The 17,959-nt window shown below is 35.5% G+C and overlaps 1 protein-coding gene across 4 annotated transcripts in view; it reads left to right on the top strand.

Moving 5' to 3' along the window:
* The first annotated feature begins 2,075 nt into the window (after positions 1-2,075).
* LOC110678483 overlaps positions 2,076-17,959 on the top strand; it is a 39,752-nt gene continuing 23,868 nt past the window's right edge. For 2 of the 4 annotated variants that reach the window (XM_021851433.1, XM_021851436.1), the window contains exon 1: positions 2,077-2,535. The gene's annotated coding sequence lies outside the window, so the exon portion shown is untranslated. Of the gene's footprint in view, positions 2,536-17,959 lie in introns of all 4 variants that reach the window. The other 2 variants (XM_021851434.1, XM_021851435.1) reach the window with 2 other exon arrangements.

Below are 17,959 nucleotides of genomic sequence, written 5' to 3' on the forward strand. Positions count from 1 at the left end.
CTGGTGGCCAAATCTCGAATCTCTTGGCCAGAATAATGATAGTCCTTGAGCTACTGAATAACTTTTCCGAAGACGCCATCTTTCTAAGTGGTCAGGATCCTGAGATATCCGTAAAACAAAAATTCTACGCTCACTAGCGCCGCCTGGTGGCCAAATCTCGAATCTCTTGGCCAGAATAATGATAGTCTTTTAGCTACTGAATAACTTTTCCGAAGACGCCATCTTTCTAAGTGGTCAGGATCCTGAGATATCCGCAAAACAAAAATTCTACGCTCACTAGCGCCGCCTGGTGGCCAAATCTCGAATCTCTTGGCCAGAATAATGATAGTCCTTGAGCTACTGAATAACTTTTCCGAAGACGCCATCTTTCTAAGTGGTCAGGATCCTGATATATCCGCAAAACAAAAATTCTACGCTAACTAGCGCCGCCTGGTGGCCAAATCTCGAACCTCTTGGCCAGAATAATGATAGTCCTTGAGCTACTGAATAACTTTTCCGAAGACGCCATCTTTCTAAGTGGTCAGGATCCTGAGATATCCGCAAAACAAAAATTCTACGCTCACTAGCGCCGCCTGATGGCCAAATCTCGAATCTCTTGGCCAGAATAATGATAGTCCTTGAGCTACTGAATAACTTTGCCGAAGACGCCATCTTTCTAAGTGGTCAGGATCTCGAATCTCTTGGACAGAATAATGATAGTCCTTGAGCTACTGAATAACTTTGCCGAAGACGCCATCTTTCTAAGTGGTCAGGATCCTGAAATATATGCAAAACAAAAATTCTACGCTCACTAGCGCCGCCTGGTGGCCAAATCTCGAATCTCTTGGCCAGAATAATGATAGTCCTTGAGCTCTTGAACAACTTTGCCGAAGACGCCATCTTTCTACGTGGTCAGGATCCTGAGATATCCGCAAAACAAAAATTCTACGCTCACTAGCGCCGCCTGGTGGCAAAATTTTGAATCTCATCCCGCATAGAAAAATACAGTTCGGTATTTATTCCAAACAATAAATTTCCTCTATCTGTTAATGTCAATGTACCACAAACTGTTATTCTTATGTAGTACTATATAAGATTTTTAGTTTGAAACAATATAAGACGGCTTAAGCAATGTTTACTAAAATGTTACTGTTTAGTATACTGTGCATACATTGTTGAACAATATGAGAGTTAAAAATCAAAACCGTTAAGAATAATAAATTACCTATTTGGGAAATAGTGGCCACAACTCACCAGATTCAAAACACTGCACTCTAATACATTTATACTCAGGCAAAATCAATCTAACTGAGAACTCATAATGCGTTTTTACTTCGATTCGGTTAGAATTTTCATATTAAGTAAAACAACATAAAAACTAAAATTAAAAAAAAAATAATAAAATAAAAATAAGTTTTTAATCTTCAAAATTATTTTAAAAAATTTAATCTAAAACATTTTGCAACATCTGCATAAAATTTTCTCCAGTGTCTGGGTAGATGTTTTTTTAGAGTGCATTTTCAGTAACTGTCCGGGCGATTAAAAACATCAATTTGCGGTAAGTTTTTTCGTTAATATTTATGGATTTCAATGGATTAAATACATCGGCATTTGACACGTTTCGCCGAGAGAGGCGCTTTTGACTTTTCTCACCTCTAACGGAAACTGATGGAAAGTACTGAACGTTCCATTGAACTCCGATAGATGGTGACTCAGTAGAGTAAACAATCCTACAGTGCATGTACCAAATAAGGGCCAATGATATATTAAGAATTATTATATTAAAATAAGGTATTCAGCGTACAGTTCACAAATGTTCAAATTATTTTAAATGGACCATTCATGAAATATATCGGCTTGATTCTTGGTTTTGATTAATAGTGTCAAAATTTTATGTTAAAAACAATAAAAAAAATAAGTTTGTTCCTGAGAATGGAACGGGACGGTAATTTCGCATAATGACAACAGTGCGACAAGATAAAAGAGATTTCACAATGTACTCTAACTAACAGAAAACCTCGTAAGAAACTGTCACCGTGTGTGTGAAAAAAGCCAAAAAAATATTTCTCTCCTTGTTTTGCTCAAACGAAACCGAAGGAAACATCTGCAACGTCGTCGTCGTGTTGGCTCAGCTGTCAATTTGTTGTGTTATTATTGTGTTCCTTTCGCGAATCATATCCAGCTTGTTGTATTTAGTTGGAAATACCTTCAGTTTTTTGCAAATATCGAGCAAACAGCTAAGAACAGACAGATTGTGAAGCAGTGTTTAATTAATTCGGTGATACCATTCAGCAGCCGATCTAGTTTGTTGGTAATTGCACGACGACCGCAGCTAGAATTTATATAACGAATTTCCGATACATAGTGCGGACACCATCAAGGATTCTTAATGCAACAGGACCTTCCAGCCGGCGTCGAGCAGGAAATAGCAAACTGATGATCACCTAATAGATGTTTAAGCCGGAAAACCAAATCAGGACCGACGAAAAACAATACTTTAGCACGTAAGCTCAAAGGAACGCTCATCCAAGAGAAATCAGCTGCTACTTCCTACAGGTAGGCATGAGTTTGGCTTCTGCTTCCAATAAGAAATGGCGTTACCAAGCATGGGAAAATTCACTCACTCACCCGAACGCTGCCGATAAAATATCTGCAAAGTATCTGCTGCCACCGAATGTTCAATGACTGCCGAACGCTACTAGGGTGAGCGCAGTCCCGACGAATCGCAAACGATTGATATAAACCGAAAAAGAAAACATATACGGAGCGGAGAGAGCACCTATCCACTCTTAAATGGGAGAGACGAAAGAACGCGTTCGCCATTCAATCACTGAAAGCTTCCTGCGAAATGTACAGATTTTGCGTTCACTGAAACATTTCGCCTTGTGTATTACCAGTCAGTGAACGCTCTTCAGCTCTCAAACACGAATGCCACTCGTGCGGAATCGAAATGTAAAGAATCATTCGCTACATCAATCGGATGCCTTCGGCACAAGGAGTCGGTAGTGAATCATTCTGTTGCCGTTTTTGTCTAACTTGTCGCTCGGCGAACAAGAAGAAAGCGCATTGGAAATTGAAACACTCAGCTTAGTTGGAGAAACGGCAATCTCGCTCTTGACCGCTTGTGGATGTGAGCGAGAGTAACGCAATATTCGAATGAATGTTTCCCATGCTTGGGCGTTACATACCAACTGCGGCAAAGTATGCTTCTCAGCTTAGTGTTCTTATGAGCTTCTCCACAGCTATTAACTGAGAGCTTACTTTGCCGATTGACCATTTAAAATGATACTCCATGCCCTCGAAAATCGAGTAAATTTCAAAACCGAAAAGATCCTTGACCGATGAAATTCAAACCAATGACCCCAAGCTTGGTCTAACCGAATAGCTGTGAGTTTACGGTTATCTGGGCCCCAAATTTTGGAATGCCCTCAACTCTTTTTGCTTCGGTCAATTTGTATGAACCCCTGCAGTAAGATGCCTATAATAACTTTTGAAAATACAATACAACCTATGATATTGAGCAGATTACAAATTCAACGATTCCAGGGTGTCCGCTACCTGGAACACCTGTAATTATTTGGGAATTTCATCCCACCTGAAAAAAACTAGAATTCTTAGGGAATTTCTGCCACAAACATGGAAATTGTTATGAACCAGTAAGGGTAGAATATGTTCATTTTGTGGCACGAACTCTTTTCAATCAAATAAATTTAGTACTAATTTATTTATGAGTTTTCCAATCATTCCAATATTTTCCCCATAACTATGTTTCTTGTAAGAATCGGGCAAAAATTGAAACAAAAAAACAGCGTATATTTTATAGATACCTTTAGGAAATCCGAGAAAAAAAAACGCCCGGAGAAACTTTCTGCTTTCGCCGTTGATTTTTTCGTTAAGTTCGTATTCACACTAGAAGGTAGAAGATTTACTAAGAATTCCAGAAAAAAATTAAGGATTTTAGATCAATAAAAAAAATGTTCTGTACAAGTACGTTGATGAACAGAAATATTAATAATGCAGCCAAATTTTACGAAATTTGTAGTAATTAGTTCACACCAATGCTTCTCAGCAAGAAGTGTTAGTAATATGATTGGAAAAGTTAGTGGAATTCCTGAAGTCATTCTATAGTTCATACTTTGCAGATGTTTTTCGCTTTAATATCTATATAAAGCAAACTTGTTATATTTTAAGAAATTAAATAAAAAGCTCCCAAAATTGTTCCCATTACTTCTCGATTACTTTTTCAAATCGACGTAAGTAACTTTCACACGGTTTTGAGAAAATTAATTAAGAAGAATCACAACCTGTCTTCGAAAACTGTTTTAAAATGATTCAACTTTTTAACATTTTTTCGCCGTGTACATCGCTTAAATTTTGCATACAATCAGCTCGCGTTCTAAAACTTGGTAGTTTCTATTATTTCCCACAAAAAAATATAACAAAATTATAAGCCGTTTCATTCAGTTACTTTCGACGTTTTTGTACCAGTGTAAAATCGGCTCAAGTAGTGTTTTTTTTTTATTCGTGGTTAAGTCACTTTGTCTCTCCATACAACGGAGCGGTGAAAGTAGCGGTTGGGTTGCGAAAGTTTAAATTCTTACTTACGCCGTTTTGTAATTCCGCAATTTAACGTTCTAAAAGTGAAAAACCTAGTTGGGTAAGAGCGGAACGTGTGGAATTTCGTCTGCGATACACGTAGGACCGATAAAGTAAGTTTGTTCACTTTTTTGACTTGAGACTATTTGAATAAGTTTTCGAGACTTTAAGTGGTTAACACACTTAGAACAAAAATGTATGCACCAAATAACTAAAGATATCTTTTTCCTTGGTTCCTTTAAGAGCTTTTTTTTTTCTTATTTTATTTTTTTATTCCTTTTTTTCTTTTATTTTTTTTAACATATTTTCAACAATTACTGTCTACTGTTAAGGTGATTGTAGAACGAAGCCACACCTCACATTTTCAAGAGCACAAGACTTGAGAACCAAACAGCGCTCTGCGTTGAAAATTTATGCCATTGATCACCAGCAAGCAAGCAATTTGATTGATTTTCAACGCAAACTGTTGTGCACTTGAAAATTCAAAGTTTGGTTTTGTTTTATAATCACCTTAATGATTATAATTAACCTTTACAGTACTAAGTGCCGACATCAAAGTTCCAAAATTATGTAACTTCACAATCGTTTCATCGATTTCGATTAAATTATCAGAACAGAAATTTCGATTGAATTATTCAGCAGAAAAACTGCAGTTGAAGTTTCGATCATGACGATTATTACGATGATGGATCGTTGAACGTTAACGCTCTGGTGCAAACAGAGAACAGTTGTCAAAATTACCACGTACCACGTGGAGACGAAATGGCAAATGAAAGAAAAGGCTGTTAAGGTGATTATAAAACGAAGCCAAACTTTGAATTTTCAAGTGCACAAGACTGGAGAATCGGACAACAGTTCGCGTTGAAAATCAATCAAATTACTTGCTTGCTGGTGGTGACCAATGGGATAAATTTTCAACGCGTAGCGCTGGTTAGTTCTCTCTTCGTTATATAATCACCTTAAGAAGTTAAGCAGCTTTCAAGTTTGACAAAATTCATAATGAACCTTTGGAAAAATTTGCGGAAAAGCTCATCAAAAGTTTATTGTGTGCTTATTTAACCTTCATTAATGCATAAATAGGCAATGTTGTAGAATGTGTTGATTTTTGTTCAATGATTGAACTTGTTATTAAGATTATGATTACTGAATAAAATTAGCGACACCCTGGTTTCTCGGGCACCGTTCAAACAGAAATAAAATAATGATAAAATACAATTTTACATCTATTTCAAGAGTTTCATGGAAATGGTAATGGCATCTTTGTTGGAAAAAAATAAACCTATTTATCACATAACATTTATGACATTTTTTATATGTAAATTTTGAAAGGTGATTAAAAAATAAACCATTACAAGATAGAAACAATTAATATTTATTTTGATAACGTTTATTCGTCAGCGGCTTAAAGCCTGAAAAGATGACACATACTGAAAAGAACCCTTCAGGATACCTTTTTATTGTTATAAAAGAAGCAGGACACTGTCAAATACGACCAAACAAATCGTAGAGCACCGTGATTGTTAATGGCAAAATAATCCCTAATGATGGCATGTCACAAAACATGTTAAACTACCAAAAATGCTATAACAATATTACTATAATGCACGGGTTTAGTTGAAATTTGGCATGATCACTCTCTATTATGTAAACTTCTAAACGAGCACAGTATTTTGGTTAAAACAAATGCTGCACATCGAGAAAAAAAAACTGTTTTTCATAAACCAAATTATGATTTTTAAATCGACTTACCAACCCGAACTAGATCGAAAAACTAAATACGATGTATTGTAAGGTAAATCAAATTCTTTCATTTAAGATGTATTCTAGGAAGACCGTTTTAAAAATTTTTGATTTAGTTTTTTGTTGTTGGAACTTAAACAGACAATCAATTAACGGTAAGCACAACCTTAAGGCATGTCAACTATTGAACTCTTCTAACTCTGTTGAAATGTACGTGCATTTGCATTAGTATTGGTTTCATTCCATTCCATTTGATTCAAATTATCATTTAAGGTGAAACAGTTTGGAATCAACTTCTAAGATTGCACTGAAACTTCAAAGGCACAAATCTCGCGAAGAAAGCATCCAACAACAGTGAACTTTTTATTTTGGCTTTGTGCACTAGCCGAAAGCTTAAAATAAGAAGATCAGAAACATTTGCCAACTATTTCTCCAGTTTTGTGCCTTTGAAAACGTGAGTAGGGGCACAAGTCGGCCATTGTCACGGCCATCTTTGTATTCCGAGATGTTTCACCTTTAACCTAAGGTGAAACACGTTGGAATCAACTACTATAATTGCACTAAAACTTCAAAGGCACAAATCTCGCGAAGAAAGCATCCAACAACAGGGCACTTTTTATTTTGGCCTCGTGCACTAGCTTCTTCTTCTTTCTGGCATTACGTCCCAACTGGGACAGAGCCTGCTTCTCAGATTAGTGTTCTTATGAGCACTTCCACAGTTATTAACTGAGAGCTTTCTTTGCCGATTGACCATTTTTGCATGTGTATATTGTGTGGCAGGTACGAAGATACTCTATGCCCTGGGAATCGAGAAAATTTCCTTTACGAAAAGATCCTCGACCAGCGGGATTCGAACCCACGACTCTCAGCATGGTCATGCTGAATAGCTGCGCGTTTACCGCTACGGCTATCTGGGCCGTAGCAGAAAGCTTGAAATAAGAAGATCAGAAACGTTTGCCAACTATTTCTCAAGTTTAGTGCCTTCGAAAACGTGAGTAGGGGCACAAGTCGGCTATTTTTGGATTCCGAGATGTTTCACCTTAATAGTGTCGTACAATAGAGTCCTACATTTTTTTATTAAATCTTGTTTTTATTTGATAATACGGTAGATTATGTTGTTTCAATTACTTTGGCAAACTTCCCTGCTCAAATAACGGCTAATTTATAATTGAACTCTTATTCAAAAATGCCTTGAAAATACGTGGTTAATAGACAGCCCCTTATTTCTCAAGAAACTTATATTTTTAGAATTTGTGTCGATATTGACCATCGGTCATCTGGTTTTGTAGATATTTCGATATCCCTTGGGGAACCGACATATCCCATATAAAATTTCTTTGACCGCCATTTTATTTTTAGTCAATTTATCAAAAAATAATAATAATAATAAAATGTGAGCTACACAATGTAATAAAATCAGGAGCTTCTCTGAAAAAAATCATAGAAATCGGTTGCGTTTTCTCCAAGAAATCTAAAAATTAGAATATATTTTTTTTATGTTTTTAAGATCTTTTTCAACGGAGTGGTACCAGAAACATTAATGTTCATTCACATTATTTATGGCGGTCCCCCAAGATTTTGTGGATTATCGCTGTATCCAGATAAAGAAAGATCAGTATCGACACATATTCTGCAGGTGTTTTTTGAAAACTTGTAAATAATTGTGCGAAAAAAATTAAAAAATAAATTTTAATGGTAAAAAAGGGATCCTACTACTGCAAAGAAGGGTTAAGCATTGTTTTTCTGTGGAAAATATAAGATGAATAAACTAATTGTTTTGCAATTTTATTTAGAAATCTTTATCGTTTGATAATGAATCATCGAGAGCTAATTTTTTTCTGCATTTTTACTCTATTTGTCACTGTTGATTTATAGCTGCGTTTTGTTGGCATATGTCTTTCATAAAGCGTCTTATTGTAAATGTGCACGTTGGCTTCCAGTTTGCCCTCCATGTATAAGGTTTATATGTCGTACTCTTATAATAGTCCGGCTCTTAAAGTATCGTTGAGCAATCGTAGGATCACAACCGGGAAATAGCCGTGAAGCTTCATCGACAGTTTTCTGTACTATATTGGTTTTGCTTTCAAATCCGGCTCTTCCGTTTGTGGAAATGAAAACCTACTCCAGTGGGTATCCCATTTCGATGAACTCGTTAGTGGGCGAAGTTAATCCACCATAGGATAGTTCGCTAGGTATAGTGGCAGATGCTGTGGATTACATTTGCATGTCGGTGAACCAAGCTCCGGATGCGTTATTTTTAACTTATGCGCTACCCATCCTAGTAAGTAGACAAATCCATAATATTTCTGATCAGACAATAAAATATCAGTTGGCAGCAATTTTCGCTCAACTTGCACTGAATCTGCTTCGGGATTTGAATTTTTTTTTCGGGATGATTCATGTTATCATTGATAAACAGGATATTTTTGATATCCTGGAATGTTACCTTTAAAAACAAAATATTTTTTAAGAATCTAAATATGATCAATGTTTCCTCGGATAACGAACTGTAACATTTTAACTTTACTTTTTAAACAATTTATTACATTCAAACATTATATTTTAATGGTAAATGTTGTTATGCATTTGCAATTCTCTTCTACCTGGGTTACTCCTTAATGTTTCATATTATTCGATGCACTATGGCAGGGGTTTTAGCCTTTCTGGCTTGCGGAGCACTTTTTGAAACAAAAATGTTGCGCGAAGCACATGTTCTTCATCATCAATCCGTTTGAAATTTTGATTTTTTACAAGCTTCCTACGAAAATCATGAAGTGAAATTTGTGTTGGACATTCTTTCATTGATTTCGATTTTAGTTTTAAAATTGAATTTATGTTTTTCAGTCTATTTTTTTTAACTATTTAAAAATTCGTGGCTTGAAAACATCAAAATTACTTTGGTTGGAATTTTTTTTCTATTTAGTTGTTAGTGCGATCAACTGAGCGATTAACCACAAGTTCAGAACTGTAGGAAATTTTCATACCTTTGATGAAACTCGTGGAATATTCCTAATTGTGTACAACAGTGTCAATTAAGGTTGTTTTATTTTGAAGATTCTTTACATTATTTTTTGATCCTTATAAATTTGATTGATTTGTTTTTCAATAGTCAAAACATTTTTTATTCAAAAAATAGTTAAATTTTGTGGGGTTTGAATACAAGAAATCTAATCAATGACTTAACGTTAAACAGAGTTTATTATCACAATTAATTTGATTTCTGAAGGAGATTACAAAATACATAAGGCAGATCTGGACGCTGATTGATAGTTTATACAGTTTTAGGCAGGATTCTCAAATAAATTTCAAGGAAAACTTGGACAGAATTCCCACAAGATTTTCACAGGATTTTCTTACAGAATTTTGAGCTGATTTTCCGAAGGAATCCTGAAAACAGTTTTCACAGAATCCCCGTATTCTCGCAAAATCCCGAATTTTATTATAAGAAAATCCTAAGCCGGATTTTCTAATGATGCTTGATGAGATTCTGACGAAATCCAATGAATATTTGTGACAGAATCCTTAGAATACTTTTTTATAAAAGCTTAGGCAAGGCTCCAGGCCAGAATTTTTAAATAATCCTGGGCATTATTCTGACGAAATCATAAACGCAGTTCTCACAGAATATTCGGCAAGATTATCATAAAACATGTCTTCTTCTTGGCATAACGTCCCCACTGGACAGAGCCTGCTTCTCAGCAGTTCAATGAGCACTTCCATAGTTGTTAACTGAGAGCTTTCTTTTCCAAAGTTGTCATTTTCGCATTTGTATATCGTGTGGCAGGTACGATGATACTCTATGTCTAGGGAAGTCAAAGCAATTTCCATCACGAAAAGATCCTGGATCGACCGGGAATCGAACCCAGACACCTTCAGCATGGCTTTGCTTTGTAGCCGCGAACTCTAACCACTCGGCTAAGGAAGGCCCCATGTAGCATGTATTTATGTTCAATCGCTTCAAAGGAAATTTTCGAAACTGCTACACTAAAAAAATGGTTCGCCGCACAATGCTGTACCTGAGATTTGGCCCGCCATTTAAAAAGTTTGGACTGCCCTGCTGTCGAACATCACTAACTCAGTACTTCATAAACTGTGCACCGTAACAGATACGCCGCAAGTTGGATCATTATTAACTTGAAAACAAGCCCATAATCATAAATTTTAAACGTCAGGTAAAATTATAAGTGGAATATTAAATAATAACAGACGCTTAGATCATATTTCATTTGTGAGGTATATATTTCAAAGTTGCTTTTTACGAAACTATATTTTTGTTACTTACACCCATTAGGTTCCAACCCCTTCATTTGAATCATATCATATCTTTGAGGTTGAATTAGAAAAAAATGTCTCAATATTGTACAAAACTTTTTTTTTAGTATTGAGCTTCCTATTCAAACTTACCTTATTTTGTTGTCTTCGTATGGCCCCAGAGGATCTTCAGGTATTTAGGTACATTGTGCCAAGGAATGTGAGTTCGATTCCCGCTCCAAGTAGATAAAAATGCAAATGCAAATGTTGACGGTGCCTTTTGATAATCGATGCACAGTCACAGACAAACATACATAAACTCGCATTTATTTCATCTTTCGAGTTTGGAGTTTGTACACTACCGCCACCTAGCTTCCGTAAGGCGAAAATCAGTATTTTTAGCATTGGACGTTAATGTTCGCGGTACCATATTTTAAATATATAATTGTTCTAACTGTTATGTCTGTTTGTCTGGGGTGTAGTGTTGCACTGCTCAAATTTCAAAACCATTATCTTTCTTTCTTATTTTCCATTGTTTTATTGTCAACAAAATTCAACATTTTTTTACATCAATTAAAACCAAATTTTTTACAATATTCTTCGCAGAATACTTCCTTATAAAACTTATCTAGAGATGGTAATATGGAGTTAATGAAGTTCATATCATACGGTATGGTAGTAACGTGGATGCCTTTTGTGGTATATACTACAAAATGGCATTTTTTTGCTCGTGTTACGTGCAATTGAAATTGCACTTGGTAATAGTATTGGTGCGAACGGATAAGGTGTCCTGAATCGTTCAAATAATCAGCCTTAGTTGGCTCCTGAAACCTTATTTTGTAAGGACATTTTATTTCAATGATTTCAGCTCGACAACAACAAATTCCGTCCGGTGATGCCGCCAAATAGTGTCGAGACAAGTCAATGAAAAGGCCGCACTCTCGGAATGTCTTCGAACTTAGATTTTGGGCTTGAAACAGCTGAAATGCCTCTTTTTCGCGAGACTTTCCCCATGCGATAGCCGGAATCTTGGACAGATCTTTTGCTTCAAAGTTGTATCGTGCGGGTGTGACGCTGCATGCCTTATTTTGCGTACAGCTTGTTCTTATCGCTGTGCAAATTCCTTTGATGTTGGAAGCGGTAATTCTACTCCTGCGTGCTTCGAACCAACTTTTGTTGCCATTTTGTCCCATTGTATTCTGTTCTAGCTGACTGGCTTTATTCTCGTCAACATAGTTGATGTCTTCGACCGTAGTTTCGAAAAGCGATTTTCGCAAATAGAAGTGGTCATTCGCCAAGCCATGAATATTGGCTTTTCTACTTGTGTGAATGCTCAAGTTGAGTCCACTGTTTAATGAACGATTCACAAAATCGGTCGTGGCTGATGTTGATTTTGTTCGATTGTAGTGTGTCTCTTTTGTCTTTTGTCGCTTCCTCAACATTAACGAAATGGGTTCATTAATGGAACGTTTCGGTGCATGTTTTGGGGGTCGATGCCAGGCTTGCAATGTGTTTGTGCACCCTAGATCCTGCGTAACGGTACCTAAAAATTGAAACATAAAATTGTTCAAGAGATTAGGTTTGATTAGTTTTCTTATCATTCATTGTTCAGATTGCAGGGTGTCCATTCAAAATCAGTTTTTGGATTCCCGGATTTTTCCCGGATGCAAAAACTTTCAAAAATAAACGATTTCAGTTTGGCTACAACTTTTTACTTCTTTCATGCAAAATGGTTCAATTTGAAAGACTTGATCTAAGATAGCTACGAATAAATTTCGATTACATCTTCCAAATGTCGTGACCGTGTGTTCAAAACAGTTTGAATTTCGATTTTTTTTTTGACATATAAACTTTAAATTGAAATATCTTATAGACCAACACTAAAGATATTTCAACAAACCTTCATGGATTATCAGAACTGAATTTTAAGTTAACTTAAGACTAGGTCTTCATTTTTTCAACTATATAAATCTTTTTTCTTTTTCAATTGGATATGTTGAAGAATGTATTCCTACAGAGGAAATACCCTACTGGGAATCTTGTAATCAGAAGGCACAGTAAGTGTTTGATTAGTTTGAATTTTCAATCGAGTTGGCAAAATTACAGGAGATACTGAGCACTAAATATAAACTCAATACAAATGGTATCTAAGTTAAGACCATAGTTTTTTTGTTTTTCACAAGGGGGAAATCTGCAAACAGATCCCCTGAGAAGGTATACCTTATAATTATAACTCAGGGAATGCGGGGATGACGCACCAACGAGGACCCGCTAAAACCAGCCTATGCACTGTACTTGAGCAATTATTTTAGAATTGCTCAAGTGGTGTACAGTGATGATTACTGAATAAAATTAGCGACACCCTGGTTTCTCGGGCACCGTTCAAACAGAAATAAAATAATGATAAAATACAATTTTACATCTATTTCAAGAGTTTCATGGAAATGGTAATGGCATCTTTGTTGGAAAAAAATAAACCTATTTATCACATAACATTTATGACATTTTTTATATGTAAATTTTAAAAGGTGATTAAAAAATAAACCATTACAAGATAGAAACAATTGATATTTATTTTGATAACGTTTATTCGTCAGCGGCTTAAAGCCTGAAAAGATGACACATACTGAAAAGAACCCTTCAGGATACCTTTTTATTGTTATAAAAGAAGCAGGACACTGTCAAATACGACCAAACAAATCGTAGAGCACCGTGATTGTTAATGGCAAAATAATCCCTAATGATGGCATGTCACAAAACATGTTAAACTACCAAAAATGCTATAACAATATTACTATAATGCACGGGTTTAGTTGAAATTTGGCATGATCACTCTCTATTATGTAAACTTCTAAACGAGCACAGTATTTTGGTTAAAACAAATGCTGCACATCGAGAAAAAAAAAACTGTTTTTCATAAACCAAATTATGATTTTTAAATCGACTTACCAACCCGAACTAGATCGAAAAACTAAATACGATGTATTGTAAGGTAAATCAAATTCTTTCATTTAAGATGTATTCTAGGAAGACCGTTTTAAAAATTTTTGATTTAGTTTTTTGTTGTTGGAACTTAAACAGACAATCAATTAACGGTAAGCACAACCTTAAGGCATGTCAACTATTGAACTCTTCTAACTCTGTTGAAATGTACGTGCATTTGCATTAGTATTGGTTTCATTCCATTCCATTTGATTCAAATTATCATTTAAGGTGAAACAGTTTGGAATCAACTTCTAAGATTGCACTGAAACTTCAAAGGCACAAATCTCGCGAAGAAAGCATCCAACAACAGTGAACTTTTTATTTTGGCTTTGTGCACTAGCCGAAAGCTTAAAATAAGAAGATCAGAAACATTTGCCAACTATTTCTCCAGTTTTGTGCCTTTGAAAACGTGAGTAGGGGCACAAGTCGGCCATTGTCACGGCCATCTTTGTATTCCGAGATGTTTCACCTTTAACCTAAGGTGAAACACGTTGGAATCAACTACTATAATTGCACTAAAACTTCAAAGGCACAAATCTCGCGAAGAAAGCATCCAACAACAGGGCACTTTTTATTTTGGCCTCGTGCACTAGCTTCTTCTTCTTTCTGGCATTACGTCCCAACTGGGACAGAGCCTGCTTCTCAGATTAGTGTTCTTATGAGCACTTCCACAGTTATTAACTGAGAGCTTTCTTTGCCGATTGACCATTTTTGCATGTGTATATTGTGTGGCAGGTACGAAGATACTCTATGCCCTGGGAATCGAGAAAATTTCCTTTACGAAAAGATCCTCGACCAGCGGGATTCGAACCCACGACTCTCAGCATGGTCATGCTGAATAGCTGCGCGTTTACCGCTACGGCTATCTGGGCCGTAGCAGAAAGCTTGAAATAAGAAGATCAGAAACGTTTGCCAACTATTTCTCAAGTTTAGTGCCTTCGAAAACGTGAGTAGGGGCACAAGTCGGCTATTTTTGGATTCCGAGATGTTTCACCTTAATAGTGTCGTACAATAGAGTCCTACATTTTTTTATTAAATCTTGTTTTTATTTGATAATACGGTAGATTATGTTGTTTCAATTACTTTGGCAAACTTCCCTGCTCAAATAACGGCTAATTTATAATTGAACTCTTATTCAAAAATGCCTTGAAAATACGTGGTTAATAGACAGCCCCTTATTTCTCAAGAAACTTATATTTTTAGAATTTGTGTCGATATTGACCATCGGTCATCTGGTTTTGTAGATATTTCGATATCCCTTGGGGAACCGACATATCCCATATAAAATTTCTTTGACCGCCATTTTATTTTTAGTCAATTTATCAAAAAATAATAATAATAATAAAATGTGAGCTACACAATGTAATAAAATCAGGAGCTTCTCTGAAAAAAATCATAGAAATCGGTTGCGTTTTCTCCAAGAAATCTAAAAATTAGAATATAATTTTTTTATGTTTTTAAGATCTTTTTCAACGGAGTGGTACCAGAAACATTAATGTTCATTCACATTATTTATGGCGGTCCCCCAAGATTTTGTGGATTATCGCTGTATCCAGATAAAGAAAGATCAGTATCGACACATATTCTGCAGGTGTTTTTTGAAAACTTGTAAATAATTGTGCGAAAAAAATTAAAAAATAAATTTTAATGGTAAAAAAGGGATCCTACTACTGCAAAGAAGGGTTAAGCATTGTTTTTCTGTGGAAAATATAAGATGAATAAACTAATTGTTTTGCAATTTTATTTAGAAATCTTTATCGTTTGATAATGAATCATCGAGAGCTAATTTTTTTCTGCATTTTTACTCTATTTGTCACTGTTGATTTATAGCTGCGTTTTGTTGGCATATGTCTTTCATAAAGCGTCTTATTGTAAATGTGCACGTTGGCTTCCAGTTTGCCCTCCATGTATAAGGTTTATATGTCGTACTCTTATAATAGTCCGGCTCTTAAAGTATCGTTGAGCAATCGTAGGATCACAACCGGGAAATAGCCGTGAAGCTTCATCGACAGTTTTCTGTACTATATTGGTTTTGCTTTCAAATCCGGCTCTTCCGTTTGTGGAAATGAAAACCTACTCCAGTGGGTATCCCATTTCGATGAACTCGTTAGTGGGCGAAGTTAATCCACCATAGGATAGTTCGCTAGGTATAGTGGCAGATGCTGTGGATTACATTTGCATGTCGGTGAACCAAGCTCCGGATGCGTTATTTTTAACTTATGCGCTACCCATCCTAGTAAGTAGACAAATCCATAATATTTCTGATCAGACAATAAAATATCAGTTGGCAGCAATTTTCGCTCAACTTGCACTGAATCTGCTTCGGGATTTGAATTTTTTTTCGGGATGATTCATGTTATCATTGATAAACAGGATATTTTTGATATCCTGGAATGTTACCTTTAAAAACAAAATATTTTTTAAGAATCTAAATATGATCAATGTTTCCTCGGATAACGAACTGTAACATTTTAACTTTACTTTTTAAACAATTTATTACATTCAAACATTATATTTTAATGGTAAATGTTGTTATGCATTTGCAATTCTCTTCTACCTGGGTTACTCCTTAATGTTTCATATTATTCGATGCACTATGGCAGGGGTTTTAGCCTTTCTGGCTTGCGGAGCACTTTTTGAAACAAAAATGTTGCGCGAAGCACATGTTCTTCATCATCAATCCGTTTGAAATTTTGATTTTTTACAAGCTTCCTACGAAAATCATGAAGTGAAATTTGTGTTGGACATTCTTTCATTGATTTCGATTTTAGTTTTAAAATTGAATTTATGTTTTTCAGTCTATTTTTTTTAACTATTTAAAAATTCGTGGCTTGAAAACATCAAAATTACTTTGGTTGGAATTTTTTTTCTATTTAGTTGTTAGTGCGATCAACTGAGCGATTAACCACAAGTTCAGAACTGTAGGAAATTTTCATACCTTTGATGAAACTCGTGGAATATTCCTAATTGTGTACAACAGTGTCAATTAAGGTTGTTTTATTTTGAAGATTCTTTACATTATTTTTTGATCCTTATAAATTTGATTGATTTGTTTATCAATAGTCAAAACATTTTTTATTCAAAAAATAGTTAAATTTTGTGGGGTTTGAATACAAGAAATCTAATCAATGACTTAACGTTAAACAGAGTTTATTATCACAATTAATTTGATTTCTGAAGGAGATTACAAAATACATAAGGCAGATCTGGACGCTGATTGATAGTTTATACAGTTTTAGGCAGGATTCTCAAATAAATTTCAAGGAAAACTTGGACAGAATTCCCACAAGATTTTCACAGGATTTTCTTACAGAATTTTGAGCTGATTTTCCGAAGGAATCCTGAAAACAGTTTTCACAGAATCCCCGTATTCTCGCAAAATCCCGAATTTTATTATAAGAAAATCCTAAGCCGGATTTTCTAATGATGCTTGATGAGATTCTGACGAAATCCAATGAATATTTGTGACAGAATCCTTAGAATACTTTTTTATAAAAGCTTAGGCAAGGCTCCAGGCCAGAATTTTTAAATAATCCTGGGCATTATTCTGACGAAATCATAAACGCAGTTCTCACAGAATATTCGGCAAGATTATCATAAAACATGTCTTCTTCTTGGCATAACGTCCCCACTGGACAGAGCCTGCTTCTCAGCAGTTCAATGAGCACTTCCATAGTTGTTAACTGAGAGCTTTCTTTTCCAAAGTTGTCATTTTCGCATTTGTATATCGTGTGGCAGGTACGATGATACTCTATGTCTAGGGAAGTCAAAGCAATTTCCATTACGAAAAGATCCTGGATCGACCGGGAATCGAACCCAGACACCTTCAGCATGGCTTTGCTTTGTAGCCGCGAACTCTAACCACTCGGCTAAGGAAGGCCCCATGTAGCATGTATTTATGTTCAATCGCTTCAAAGGAAATTTTCGAAACTGCTACACTAAAAAAATGGTTCGCCGCACAATGCTGTACCTGAGATTTGGCCCGCCATTTAAAAAGTTTGGACTGCCCTGCTGTCGAACATCACTAACTCAGTACTTCATAAACTGTGCACCGTAACAGATACGCCGCAAGTTGGATCATTATTAACTTGAAAACAAGCCCATAATCATAAATTTTAAACGTCAGGTAAAATTATAAGTGGAATATTAAATAATAACAGACGCTTAGATCATATTTCATTTGTGAGGTATATATTTCAAAGTTGCTTTTTACGAAACTATATTTTTGTTACTTACACCCATTAGGTTCCAACCCCTTCATTTGAATCATATCATATCTTTGAGGTTGAATTAGAAAAAAAATGTCTCAATATTGTACAAAACTTTTTTTTAGTATTGAGCTTCCTATTCAAACTTACCTTATTTTGTTGTCTTCGTATGGCCCCAGAGGATCTTCAGGTATTTAGGT

This window comes from Aedes aegypti, chromosome 3 (assembly GCF_002204515.2).
Source record: "Aedes aegypti strain LVP_AGWG chromosome 3, AaegL5.0 Primary Assembly, whole genome shotgun sequence".
In the NCBI taxonomy this organism is placed as follows: Eukaryota; Metazoa; Arthropoda; class Insecta; order Diptera; family Culicidae; genus Aedes; species Aedes aegypti.